The sequence below is a fragment of the Cimex lectularius genome, unplaced genomic scaffold (genome assembly GCF_000648675.2).
Source record: "Cimex lectularius strain Harlan isolate CLEC.00 unplaced genomic scaffold, Clec_2.1 scaffold110, whole genome shotgun sequence".
NCBI classification, from domain to species: Eukaryota; Metazoa; Arthropoda; class Insecta; order Hemiptera; family Cimicidae; genus Cimex; species Cimex lectularius.
The window spans coordinates 791,989-807,066 of NW_019392697.1; the positions used below are offsets into that span (position 1 = coordinate 791,989).

General features: G+C 36.5%; 1 protein-coding gene across 2 annotated transcripts in view; it reads right to left on the reverse strand.

Annotated features, from left to right (window-relative positions):
- The window catches only part of LOC106674127 (furin-like protease 2), a 230,590-nt gene that overhangs the window by 107,447 nt on the left and 108,065 nt on the right, over window positions 1–15,078 (reverse strand). The gene's annotated exons all lie outside the window — the stretch shown is intronic.

A 15,078-nucleotide genomic window follows, 5' to 3' on the forward strand; every position in this document is an offset into this window, starting at 1 on the left:
CAAGTAGCGGAATGCTACAGAGGTAAACAAACAATATCATTTGGAAGAGGATTAATAAGTGTTGACATTCATACAAATGAGTAATCCTGTAAACGTAAACAGAATATTTTATATAGATTTTTTTTAATGAAAACTTAAAATCCTGCATTATTTTCCGGACAACCCGATAGAACCATCATTTACATAAAGGGAAGAATAAAGCTTTAACATTTTTCTTGTCTTTGTTTATTAATCACGGAAAATAATTTATAGTTCTTACCATAAAGTCCAAAACGTTTTATACTTTTAACGACCAAGACAATCTTTAAAAATATAATCAAAAATGCCCATTTTCGCACCTGGAAGATTCTATTTTATGTTGTGAAATCCTATAGCCTCGACACGACATAAAAAAGCTATTAAAATTCCAATTGACCCCGGTAGCGGATTGCAGAAGCCTGTTATGTACTCACGGAATGGCGATTAAAAAGTTTATAGAATTTTATTTATCTTGCTACTGCTAAAAAGAAAATATCAATCCAATGTTAAGTATTTTCAGGATAATCGCTAAAACTATAAATAGTGAATCTTAATCATCGATACTACTTACCTGACAGATGCTTCAGAGTGAGTTGTGGCAATGAGTACATATCAGAACACAATCTGGCGTCCCACAAGGGAGAATTCTTGGTCCCACTTTGTTTAACGTTTATGGACTTTTGTATACCAACATGAGTACCACTTATCACCACAGTGACAGGAATATATATCAGAATCACTAACATCTGAGAAAACTACACAATGTGGGTATATTAAATGACCCGTTTGTAGGTTGTGGAACGAGAGGAAGAAACAGCCAACCGCAACACCGAAGTAACCCACTCAACGGAGATTTGAACCGATACAAAGAAAACCCAGGGAAAGGGATTGTAGCAACGAGCCAATTAACCTAGTACTTCTTAGCAGAAGGATCGAGTCGACAGACTGAACTAAGGAACTAGGAACGTACAATAACTTAGATGGCTGCGGTACTTGGGGAACAAAAAACCTTCACTTATCATCATCATCCTCAACTACTTATGGTAAAGTAATTTTGGTAAGCTTCTAGCAACCCAGGTACCTTTACCTTATCAAGGTGCAAACAGTATAGGGCAAGACTGAATGACTAAATGTGTATGCAGTGTACACGTGCTTTGAAAAAAATCCTCATGCCCTCCAATACATAAAACATCCAATCCGACCTATCAAAGTCTTAAGAAAACTGATCAAGCCTCTTTAGTACGGTATTAACCTCACTATCCACGACCTCGAGGCCTTTTCGCCGTTAATCCCTCTGATTGTGTAATGAGGACTGCGGGTTGTTAAACCTGCAGTTTGGGTCGCTTCTGATCATGTTAATCTGCCTACTCTCGACGTATCAGTCTTGTCCGGTGGTTTTTCAGGGATATAAGTAGTGTGAGACACAAACAGACCTAAACAGCCTACTGCTCAAACACTCCCACACTTTCCTATCCTTAAACGATGATAGCCTCTAGGCCGCCTCGCTTCTTAACCCCTTATATTAACTACCAGCGTTGTTTTGTTTCTGTTATCAAGAGTCCTTCGGGTGCTTATTATTATTTCAATTAAACCATTATAAGATTTTATGTAATTGTTATTTTGTATTTACCTTTCTCAAGTGATAAATCAGGGGAAACAACAGGCAAAACGCGAACTTTGCAAAAGATAAAGTATTGCATTTTGATAAATGATCTACACGACATGCACACTATTAAATCTCTTTAATGGTTTTTGTGACGAATTCTGGATGGCACGACCTGGCCAATAGCATGCCTCGTATTTTTTCCAAATATTTATTATTACAATAATTGTCTACAAGAGTTGAATTGGATCTAAAAATGTATTTTGTTTTACTATTTATATTTAATGATTGACGAGAGAAGTATTAAAGTTTCGAAGCTTTATTGCTTGAAAGTTTGACGAAGGAACTATGTTTTCTTTCATATTGGCCCTTATTCCTCACGATTTATTGAAACTTAGTATTATAATCGTGAAATTTGATTGATTAATTATATCGATTATTGCTATAACAATTTATAAACTTTATAAATTTAAAGTCTTTTATTGTTTTACTGCTTGTGCGTCAGACAGTTTATTCTGTAAAAAGGTTCGCAATTCGTAACATTCCTTTGCATTTGTAAACCAATTTTCCCCGAGCAAACAGATAAGAAATATTATTTATTTTCCTCTCGAAATATTCCATCGCATCCTTTTCGAAAATGAGCTGTGGATAACATTTTTGCGTTGCGTAACGATTTATATCTCATGTCGGCTGGAAAAGCAATCGCGATCTAAATTGGATTTAATCTGGAAAGCGTCGTAACATTTATTGACCAATGCGTAAGGTGCTATCTTCAAGTCCGGCCCGTAAACAACCACTGCTCATTTCTTAATAATAACGTTAATAAAAGTTCTAAATTGTCGGTAGAGCACGTCTGCGAAAAGAGTTCAAACCCTACTGCTGTTTGGGTTTGCACATAGGCTCTATCAGACATTATGGAAAACAGCCAAATTATTCATTTGGGTTACCAAAGCATACAAGGCAAAGAATTAGGAAAGTACAATCAGGACACCTGTCGGCCATAAGCCCTATTGTGGCTAACCAAATTTCCAAAAACGTAGATCCATCAAATATTGGGCTAATAATGGGACTAATAATATTAATGTAATGTATTTCACGACATAAGCATGCGTATCTTACGCGAGAACTACTAATCTTGGACTAGAATGATAGTTCGACTCCTGCCTGGACACTGTAGGCTCCGAAGCAGCAGAAACCTGTGCTAGGCAGAGCAAGAAACAGCGAAACGTTTCAAGTTTCATCAGGATCCCGAACCTTTTGCAGAATACCACAAAGCCAAGACAGTACATCCATGAGACAATGGGTTGAGAATAAGTCCTCGGTTCAATGGTACTGTGTTCCAAGACGAGCATCCGAAAAGGTTCATGATAGGAACCTTAGGACTAAAATGACGGTAGGACTGCTTACTGGACACTGGAGACTCCGGAAGCATATATACAGACTCGAGAAGAATCAGCGAAACGCTTCAGGTTTCATCAGGAACCCGAACCTTTTGCAAAATACCACAAAGCCAAGACAGTACATCCATGAGACAATGGGTTGAGAATAAGTCCTCGGTTCAATAGTACTGTGTTCCAAGTCGAACATAGAAAAGGTTCATTATAGGAGCCTTAGGACTAAAATGACAATAGGACCGCTTACAGGACACTGGAGGCTCTGGAAGCATTATATACTGACTCGAGAAGAAACAGCGAAAGACGTCCTTTTATGTCAGGCAGTAATTTTATGTAAGCAGTAGATTAATCCTATACCTAGGACAGGAAAAGCCAAGACTTGAGAAAACACACGGGGAGATCTTAACAAAGCTTTAGGATCTGGTTAAAAACCTCAAGCTGAACGATAAGTTCTATATAATGGTGGAAATTGCACTACAGACCAATATTGGTCGTGTGCGCAAGGTCACAAAGAGGCTCCTAGTGCCTTAAACCTCCACCTTTATAATAATCCTAATTAACCGCCTGATTCAAGCCACCAATAGCTCTATAAACTGGCTATCGCTCAGAAGCAATGGCACATCAATGTAGTATTTTATGACCCATCCTCTATAACATCCCAGACGTCCCAATTCTAGCGAAACCCTCCTTACCACCTATGCGAATAATACCGCCATCCTTTGTTATAGTAAAGAACCGGTCGTCTCAACCAGAAACTTGCAAATCTAAGTACATCTCATGGGCATTACCAAGGAGAACGACAGCCCACGTTCCACCGGCTATTGAAGCCCCTTGACTTACAACGAACATACATATGCGACTTAAAAACAAAAACGTCCAACTTTCAACGTATCCTTCCAATCCAAAATCATCCAAACGACCCATAGTTGTTTATGAGCATCTACTCATAATCACAATACATTTACTTAAGCGGACTGGCACAGGTGTAAATTTAAAAAACAAATAGGATAAGATGCTCTGGCAAAGAGGGTAATTGTCACGTTGGTTGAGTCAATAAAAATACGAATGCTATATTAAAGAGTGGGTATTGATTTTGTACCGTATCGGATCACAGGGAGCCGCGGATCACAGTCGATCAACAAGCCCCCAATCACATTTGGTGCCATAGAAACGCCTTGAATCTTCCTAGCCGAAAGACAAGGGGGAAACGACACGAAAAAGGGGCGCAAATTACCTCCATAAATGACAAGTATATTTTATATCTTCGGGAATAAATTATTTACGACATGAAATATGTGAATGCGATAACGCCTCGAAATAAAACAGGAGGGAAAATATTTCAAAGTCCGAGGTGTGAATAAAAGCATAAAAGCGCGGGGGGAAACATATTTCAATTGATGACATGAAACTTTCGAACTTTTATACTATTCCCTGCATTTTTCAATATCACAGCAATTTAAAACGGATGTCAGTTGGTGCAGATCGTGTCCCGAAGTTTAAATAAACCTTCTCATTGGCTAATATCGCATCATTCGGCATGGATGTACCATGTAACTACGAAAATTGCAAAAAGCCTGGAATGGCACAATAAATCCGATGTAAATCCTTCTTCATTTTAGACACATAGTATTTAACCAAGTCACGCTCATTCGCATGTCTTCACCCACACGTTAAACCGATCCGTTAAAAAATTATGACATTTATGATTTCCAATGCTGACTATTAAATTTTTACATTGTATGTAAATGATTTAGAAAGTTGCCCGTATCTTTTTTATTATCTGAATAGGTAAACATGCAAATAAACCAATTACTGTTTCAAACTATTAAAACTTGTTAAATTATCAATATTGTATACAATATAATCAGAATAATAAAAATTCAGTTAACAAGAAAAATTTTCATGAGAAACATTTCATTTTCCTAATCAGCAAGACAACTTTATTTATTAATTTTATGTATTTTTTCTAACTTCCAAAAAAAGACTTTTAAGGGTTTTAACGGCGTGGAAGTAACGGGTTCTTGGAGGAAGTGTTTAAATTGTCCCGGAGCAGTTGATTTGTGTACTTTCTACCGAATCGATCTGCAAAAATTGCTCAGACTTCTCAACTCGGCGGAAGTTGTGAACAGCTTTCTGTCGTTTAATTTCTGTATTCCAAAGGTCAAATTTATTGAAGGGGGGGGGGTATCGAGATTTTAAAATAGCAGATACTTGAAATGGCAACGCGCACGTTTTAGAGGTCTTTTGATTAATTGCAGTTAAAAATAGCCAAAATCAAATATTTTCCGTCTTTTCTGGATAAACTTCAAATTTAGCCTAGGGTTGGGACTAAGGAGTTGGGAAAGAAAACGAGTTTTATGCATTTTCGGACTAGAAAGTCCTTAGTCGATTTTTTAATATTGTCACTAGAAGGCCTGTTTGGCCTCGATTCGTGAAGGCTATCTGTATCAAATGTATCTTAATACCTAGTAAGAGAGTGAGAGGCAGAGNGAGAAACACTGAGTGAGAAAGTAATAAAGAGAAAGATGAAGAGGGAGAGAGAGAAAGGAAGAAATTACGAATGATTGAGATTAACCAGATTGAGAGAGTGAAAGAGTGAGAAAAAGAGAAAGCGAGAGAGAGAGAGAAAGAAACAATGAGTGAGGAAAAAAGGACGAGTGATTGAGTGATTAAGTGAGTGAGTGAATGAGTGAGTGAGTGAGAGAGAGAGAAACATTGAGTGAGAAAGTAATAAAGAGAGAAAAAGAAAGAGAGAGAAAGGAATAAAGAACGAGTGATTGAGATTAACCAGATTGACAGAGTGAGAAAAAGAGAGAGCGAGAGAGAGAGAGAGAGAGAAACAATGAGTGAGGAAAAAAGGACGAGTGATTGAGTGAGTGAGTGAGAGATAGAGAGAAACATTGAGTGAGAAAGTAATAAATAAGTAGTAAATAAGCGACTTTCAGTCTTTTATAGGTGGGGAGAAGATTACTTTAGATTTATAATTTTGATGTTTTTCCCCAACATTTCCCTACACCAAAAATATGGGCATGAAAGCAGCCATGATTGTATTAGTACATCACTTGGTATCTGTGTAATTAGGGTTCTGAAGAGTTTGGCTGTGCCTAACCGTCTGATTAGATCAAGATTTGATGACAGTTCCGAAAGGTCTGTTGTTTTAAGGGAGTTTAGGCTCAATTTATTTTCCTAAAACAATTTTTTGAGTCAATTGAAAGTTTTTTGTTATAAGTGCGGTTTGTAAAGGATTTTTCAGACATTGACGTAGTGTTGCCATCCGAAAAACCAGTCAGGTTTATATTTGGAAAGTTCAGATTTTTTTAATTAATCTGTTAAGACCGAGAGTTCAAAGTGTCAAATCATTGACTGTTCGACTTTTATATAATTTTGTACTATTATTAGAAAACTTAAGTCGTAATATTATGCCTTTTTTATCGTTACAGAAGAAAACTGTACGCGCCCTGTGAGGAGCCAACAAACTCATTTTTTGTCATTTCTTCCACACTGACGAATAAAATGGTTAAGTTGGTATTGTCGTGGTTGTTATTTACATTAAAGATGGGGGCAACCTTGACCGACTTTAAACATTAAATAAGACAAGTAGCTTAAACAGCATGTTGCTTTTTTGTTTTTGTTTTGGAGATATTTAAATATAATTTTGTTTCGGGGATATTTATACCGAGGGTTCGGTCCAACGTTTTATTATTCGGAATTATTCTCTATTAAGTTGTGAACGTTGGTGCAAAACTAGGGCGGAGGTCGACCAAGAGACTCTCCACACTTGACAGATTGCCTCTTTATTAACGTCAAAACTTTTAATGTTTTAAAAATTTATCAGCGCTTCTTCATCCCCTCTGAAAAGTGGGTTCGGTAACATTAATATGGACAGTGAACTAGGGTGAACCGCCTGTGGAATTGATCGTACATCACTAGCTAAATTGAAAGAGTTATACTTAAAAAACAATTAATTAAGGTTTTTAGTTGAGATGAAAAAAAGTTAATGGCACGAGAGGGATTCGAACCCACGACCTCCGGCTAGATACGCCGCTGCTCTACCATCTGAGCTAGAGCCTCGATCCACTCGGACATCAACTCCCCATCTCAACCCCACATTATGAGTTTTCCCTCCTTTTGCCATTTTAATTGGTCAAGCGGACCACGAAATTAGTGAATTTAATTAAAAAGCAATATCTCGTCTATGGTAAAATTTAAGCAAAAATAGAAGTCTGGACAAACGTTAAATCTAATTTTTTAACTTACGAGTTCGTCGTAAAAAGTCCACTATTGAATTTGATTTGCGCTCACCTGCGAAAACAAAGAAATTATTAGTAAAAAATGTATAAAGATAAATAATAACAAATTTAAAAATAGGAAAAAGGAAAGAAAATTTATAGCAAGCTAGAACGTATTATCAAGCCATGTTGGTATTTATTGGGCCATTACTGCCATAATTAAGGCTTGATATATTACTGAGAATCATTTTATAATTAAAGCAAAATCACACATGACATCAGTTTTCTTAACATTAAGAGTACTTTTTTACTATCTCATGTTTCAGCCTTGCTGTAGGGTCAAGGGATTTGGATCAAGAAGAGATTATGCAAACTGTAAGCTGTGTTGTAGAACTTCTTGAGAATCTAGATTGGCCTTCTTTTAAAAAAAAGAACAATAAAGTCTTTATCGGGAGTTTTATTGAAGACAGAAGCCATGGTGCGAAGTACTTTGGACTGAAATGTTTGGATTCGTTTTAGGTCAAATAATAGCCCAGAGTTCAAGTAAGCCAGATTGGTCTGATAATGGTCTTGTTTATTTCCTAACGTAAATTCCCTCGATTTTCCTAGAAGTAACAGTTTAGTACTAGTATTTCCTGTTGATCCAGTGGATCTGCGTGGATAAGGCAATAAGGATATAATTTAGAGTAACAGTGGATGGATAATCTCTATTAGATGAGCTTTAATGTTGTTTGGATAGCCATAACAGGCGGACAACTGTGTGCCCAGGTGGGCAGGATTGAAGGCAGGAAGGTATCAATGAATGAAATGGTGTGACCTCCTGTTTTTCTAGGTTGAAGCTCCGAGTAATCAGCTTCACCCTGATGAAGCAGAATAGAAATATTTCAGTACTAGTACGAGGCTAATGGTAACAGGGATGAGTTATCGGACAGTAAGATAACAAGTACCTTCGAGGACATCTGCTTTTCCAGGTTGAAGCTCCGAGTAATCAGCTCATTGCTTCACCCTGATTTAAACATGGTCAGAATAGAAAGGTTCGGTTTTAGTTAGACTATTTACCTCTTGTAAAAGGTAAGTTTATTTCCTAATGTCAGCGTATTATGTGAACCCAGTAGTTCACCTACCTTAGATATCAGACCTGACATATATAGGAATATATCTATGGAAACGGGAGTGAATTATCGGACTTATAGGAAGGTAGCAAAGACGTTGGAGTACACCTGCTGATGCAGTAAGAAACTTTGCTCTCTTAGAAATGGACAGGGTGAAAAAATTTTAATGCTAGCAGTAAGTACGATTACGTAAGTTTATTATTACGAGTTATTAGAGTCCTTGTCTTATGCTGAGTTCTAATCATTTCAGTCTAGTCAGCATATTCTAGTTCGCTGTCGAGCTAACTGAAGTAACAAACCTTCATGGATATGGTACTAGAGGATATTATTTAGGGTAGCTGGAGTGACTTATCGGACCTTCAGAAGGTTGCAATGATCTTTTAGAACATCTGCTTTTACCGGTTGAAACTCTGAGTATCAAACTTCACTCTGAAGACGAGTCATAATAATTTCAGTATTAGCAGTACGATCCAAACATGAGTACAAGCGGTTGTTCCGGGTAATGAACAAGCAGACAAACTGGCCAGATGAATATTTACAAGAACTATAATTGGGATAAAAAGATCAAACTTAGATTAGAAGCACCTACCAAAGACTCTTGCTACTACAGGATGATGCGCTAGAAGAAACGTCTAAAAGGCATAATACTTGGTTGAGGGAAAGATACCCAGAAAAACTATAATAAAGAGAAAATCCGAAAAGAAGTGGTTCTGAACGAAACAAAAGCTCAATTAATATAAATTAATAAATAATCGAGAAGTTATTTCATGAATGCAGAATGCTGGAAAGCGTGCGAGGGTTTAAATTAAGAGCCTAGAATAGCCCACCCACACATAATCAATCATCATGCTGCCAACATTTTTCCGAGGAGGAATTTAGGAATTAAATATGCATGATGTACGAGCTAGGAAAATGATCAATTCAATTTTGAAATCAATCATATACAAATTATTGTAACAGCATGGAAAATTACTTTATTATTCCACGTATATTCCAATATTGAATCCTTGATTTTAGCGATTTATAGTAACAATCGCAAAACAAGATATTGTACGGTTCTACCATCCCCACGAGCCTTCTTTGCTGAACAAATATTTAACTTAGACGTGCCGGAAGGGCGGTTATTATTGCTTTTGATTCGACCTGTAATTTCTGTAATCTTATCGAATATCGAAAATTCTCTCTTTCTCTCTCAGGATCTAGTGTTGACTTTAGATATATAGGGACTAGGGACTATCAGGAGAGGATACATCGATTGGAAATGATTAAACATGACCATTAGAAGTACAATATTCAACTCAGAATCAAACAATCTTAAGCGATATTTATGAAGTATAAATCACTCTAATAAAACTTCGCGATACAAGGGAGATATTTACTCGTACGGACGATATTTAAAAACCTTCAAAGATAGTTGAGTGAATCGTTTACAAACACATTTCATCCTCGGTTGCCATTTAGCCCAAAGTACCAACTGGTTTTAAATAGCATAGCTACTTCTTTTGAACATAAATAATGGTATGGTGTTATGTTTATAGACGTACAGCAGGCTCTTGTTATGTTTTGGCACGGTAGGTTGTTATTAAAGCCAGGAACACACCCGACGCTACGCCATGCGACGCTACCCGACGCCTTGCCACGTTTTGGTGGGGTGTGCACATCTATCCGACGCAAGCATACGTCGCGTACAGTCCACAGCATTTATCACAATAATCACTATCAAAATCGCAACGCATCTTTTGTTGCACTATTTTGAGCAAAACCTTGTCATAAATTGATAGTTCAATTTTATGAGCACAACCATCTAATAAATTGTTTGTTAAACTTAATTGTTTTAAATAAAGTTATTCCTAACCATCATAATTAAACAATGTTTATAAAAACTTATGCATTTTTGATCTCGTTTAATTTGGTTTACATTAAAGTAACATGTTTTAATTAATATAACGAAAAAATTACATGTACTTAGTTTGAAATATACTACAAAAAATATGAGTGTCCTGTTCTGATGCTACCCGGCATTACAAAATGGTGTAATTTTACAAGCAAAACTATGAAATAAATTGTTGATTAAATTTTATGAGCAAACCGTGTAATAAATTGTTCCAATTTTAGTATATGTACCGCCGAAGCGAGTACAATAAATTGTTAGTTAAATTCATTATATCAAAACATCGTATTCCGGTATTTTGATTAATTTTCTACCAAACCATTAAAATTAATTTTTTAAATAAAAACTAATTAATTTTTAATCACAGTTAATTTGGTTTATATTAAAATAAGTATGTTGTAATTAATATAATGACAATAATACATGTAGTTTGAATAAAAATATGAGTGTCCGGTTCTTTTGTCTTCGACTGTACTCGATGCGACCCGACGAAAATCTGGACAGTGGGGATCGCAGAACATCGGGTAGGTTAGCGTGGCATAGCATCGGGTAGATGTGCACGGGGGTAATGCAACCTTATGGAAAATCGGAGTTTGGATTTGCGTCGGGTAGCGTCGCATGGCGTAGCATCGGGTAAGTGTGTTTCTGGCTTAAAGCTCAAGTACCATCGGGTGAGATATGGTTAGATATAGACGTCATCTCTACTTTCCTTGAACATAACAATGTATTCTTGGACGAACAGAGACTTTTGATAAGTTTTGGCACGATGAGTTGCTACTTAATTAAGCTCAAATGTCATCGGGTAATGTATCGCTACCGTCATTGAACTTAAAGAGTGTTGTGCTAGTATCCTTCTGGACTTAGAACACGCTTTAGGTAGGTTTTGGCACGATGGGTTGCTACTTAACTAAGCACAACTGTGCAGGTTGAGTTTTAGATATGTCATCTCTACTTTCCTTGAACATAACAATACATTTTTGGACGTACAGAAGACTTTTGATAAATTTTAGCACGAGTTGCTATTAAAACTCAAGTACGATAGGGTTGGATATGCCATCGATTTCTTCCTTAGACATTTTTGAAATCTTCTTGGCAGTACAGCAAAAGTGAAATAAGTTTTGGCACGATGAGTTGCTACTTAATTAAGCTCAAGTGTCATCACCGTTAGATATGTCATCTCTAGTTTCCTTGAAAATAACAATATATTCTTGGATGTACGGAAGACTTTTGATGACTTTTAGCATGAGTTGTTATTAAAGCTCAAGTACAATAGGGTTGGATATGCCATCGATTTCTTCCTTAGACATTTTTGAAATCTTCTTGGCAGTACAGCAAAAGTGAAATAAGTTTTGGCACAATGGGGTGCATTAAGCTCAAATGTCATCGGGTAATGTCCGTCACTGAACATAAAGAGTGACATTGTCCTTCTGGAAGTAGAACAGGCTTTTGATCAGTTTTGCCACGATGAGTTGCAATTAAAGATCAAGTACCAGAGGGTTGAATATGCCATTGCAACCTTCCTTGAACGTAAACAATGCTGAATTGTTAGTGATGGGTTACAATTATATAAGCCATCGATCGCTACCTTCGCTGAACTTATAAATGCTTTGCTTGTATCTATATTTCTGAACGTAGAGCTATTTTTGCTTAAATTTTATCTAGACAGAATTCTACCTTTTACATCGAAATCCTCTAGGTGCATTTCTAGGTGCAAAGTTTGCGGTTTAGGTCTGCGAATAAGTCAAAAGATAAACACTACTGTATACGTCTACTTCCGGGGGATCAGTTCGGCGCCTCTTCCATGAGGAATCAGGTTTTGCAATTTTCCTAATTCTCCTTTACCAGCAATGTCAACGATGATCTCGTCATCTCGACCCCATCAGGTCCAACAGAAATCCTCAGAATAGTTCACGGTCATAAATGTAATACAAGAAACTTAAAATACAAATCAATGAACCTAAAAGCAAATGTGTCTACTTGAACCACACCATACCTTACGCCGATGATATCCCCCGCGGGACATTTCATGTTAAAACACTATAGTTCGCCGCTACTGTTCGGCACATATAATGCTCTACGTTCTAAATCACTAAACAATAAAAAATACACTTATACAACATGAAAACCTAAGTTTCGTTAACTTCTGGATATGACCGGGGCAACATGACACAAATTTTAATTCCACACCGAATTCCCAAAAAAGCAGATTCATCGGATAGTGGGCTAATAACTGCCAGTGCTATGGGAATGCATGGACAAAGACCATCGCAGAAACTAACAGCTTAACTAAACTATTCACTGGTACACTGCAGGCTCCAGAGGCATGTGTCTAGATTCGGAGCGGCAGAAAAAAATCCTATTCAGTATACAAGGAAGAATCAGAAAACGCAACATGACGTTTGTTCGTGTCAGCACTGGAATATTTGAAACGTAAAGGGTAAAACTGAATTACTGAAAAAACGCTGATGTTTAATTTCTAAAATATTATTCCTTCATTCATTATCGACTGAACGAGTGTTCAGTGACGAGGGAAAAACGCCATATCAAGGGAAAATACAAATTCCGACCACACGCGCTAATAATGAAGAGCACGGGGCGGCCAAATTGGACGGAGAAGAAATATTTGCTTACGAATCACATTCCTATTCAACAGAAGCTTCTCCGATAGCATTATAATGTCAAAATTGATTTTTAACGCCGACTCTTCCTCGGATCCAGCAGTCCGGGTTTTTATAATTGCGATTTTTTTTTTTCAAGAGTTATTATATATTTTAGATAAAATATTAATAACTAAAAGATAGATAGATAGAGATAGAGATAGATAGATAGATAAAGAGAGAGAGAGAGAGAGAGAGAATGTCACGGAGGTAGTGAACGTACACAATGAGATAAAAACAAGAGAGCGAGAGAGAGAGAGAGAGAGAGAGAGAGAGAGAGAGAGAGAGAGAGAGAGAGAGAGAGAGAGAGAGAGAGAGAGAGAGAGAGAGAGAAGGAAGAAAGATTGTTATAAATGAAAAGTACAGATACATAGAATGAATGCGGCTTTATTTAGAGTCGAAGAATTTGCGTACTCAGAAAATTGAACAAAAGAATTCAGAAAATAAAGAGAGAACGAGAGAGAGGGGGAGGGGGAGAGAGGTAGAAAGAGATGAACGTCTAGTATTTTTATCCATTATTATTTATGCAAGCGCCGACCTAGAGATTTGATCTAAATATATCTAGGTTTGTCAGACATCGCCTTGACATTGCGCGTAAAATTTTTTAATTTATAGATGTTCTTTTGATTGTTAATTTGTGAGAAATGGACGCGACCGATTCTCACGGCAACCTTGCTCCAATTGGCACACTGGATTGCTATTGTACATCGGTCCAGCCGGATTTATTGCGGCTCGAATACTAAATCGGATGTTTTTCAACTGTACTGAATTTCAAAACCCTGTTGGGCGAATTTCAAAAAAAGATCTGTGCAAATTTAAGCCCTTTACTTATTATTTCACAATATTTTCCCAAGCTTTGACATTATTTACACTCTCATATTTTAAATCAAGAGAAAGGTAAGTCACCTCGCTTCAGATTTCGAAATGCCAATTAAGATCGAGACGAAAGAAAGGACAAAATTAGCACTCTACCCACATTTTACCATTCCGAAGAAAAACAACCTTAAACGACAATGGCTCGTTTCTGTCAATCTGTCTCCTGCGGGAACAGCCCCATAGTCTGAATGCGAAGAAATTAATATATATAGAATATTTCTGGCGATAATTTTGAAAATACTCGCCAGCCGGTTGGAGGCTAAACAAAAGGATTGCAGGGAGAAGAAAAAGAGGAAACGGGCATATAGAATCGTGCTTTGTAAAGTCAATTTGGACCAAAGCCGAAGATTGAAAAAACAGAAAAACGAAGAATAAGAATTACCAAAAGAAAGAATAAGAAAGATCAAAAAAGAATAAGAAGAACCAAAAGAAGAATAAGAAGAACCAAACGAAGAATAAGAAGAACCAAACGAAGAATAAGAAGAACCAAAACGATGAATAAGAAGAACCAAAACGAAGAATAAGAAGAACCAAAACGATGAATAAGAAGAACCAAAACTAAGAATAAGAAGAACCAAAACGAAGAATAAGAAGAACCAAAACGATGAATAAGAAGAACCAAAACGAAGAATAAGAAGAACCAAAACGATGAATAAGAAGAACCAAAACGATGAATAAGAAGAACCAAAACTAAGAATAAGAAGAACCAAAACGAAGAATAAGAAGAACCAAAACTATGAATAAGAAGAACCAAAACGATGAATAAGAAGAACCAAAACTAAGAATAAGAAGAATCAAAACGAAGAATAAGAAGAACCAAAACGATGAATAAGAAGAACCAAAACGAAGAATAAGAAGAACCAAAACGAAGAATAAGAACCAAAACGAAGAATAAGAAGAGCCATGTTTGGTTTATACGTACACGTATTTGTATTGGTCATTTTTTTTAATTGTTAAATTAGAATTGATGCTGGGGCTAGCTCAAATCTCATTTTTCAAAAGTTCATTTTTATTTTAGTTATGTTTTTCCAATTTTATGCTATTGGCAAAGGGTTTAATTTTATTTTATTTTTTCAATAAATTGTTAGTTTTTTCCAAACGTAGTTATGATCATTTTGATCACCAGTTCGTTTTTTGTTTTAAATTATGTTCTTTCAGTTGTTTCCTTATTTCTCCACTGAGGGATTCACGATATATTAGCAACGCTACAAATAAGTTTCGATCCACGGACCTCTGGATTATGGACCCGGCATGCTTCCAGTTTTTATTTAGAATATTACATATGAATTATGTACTCG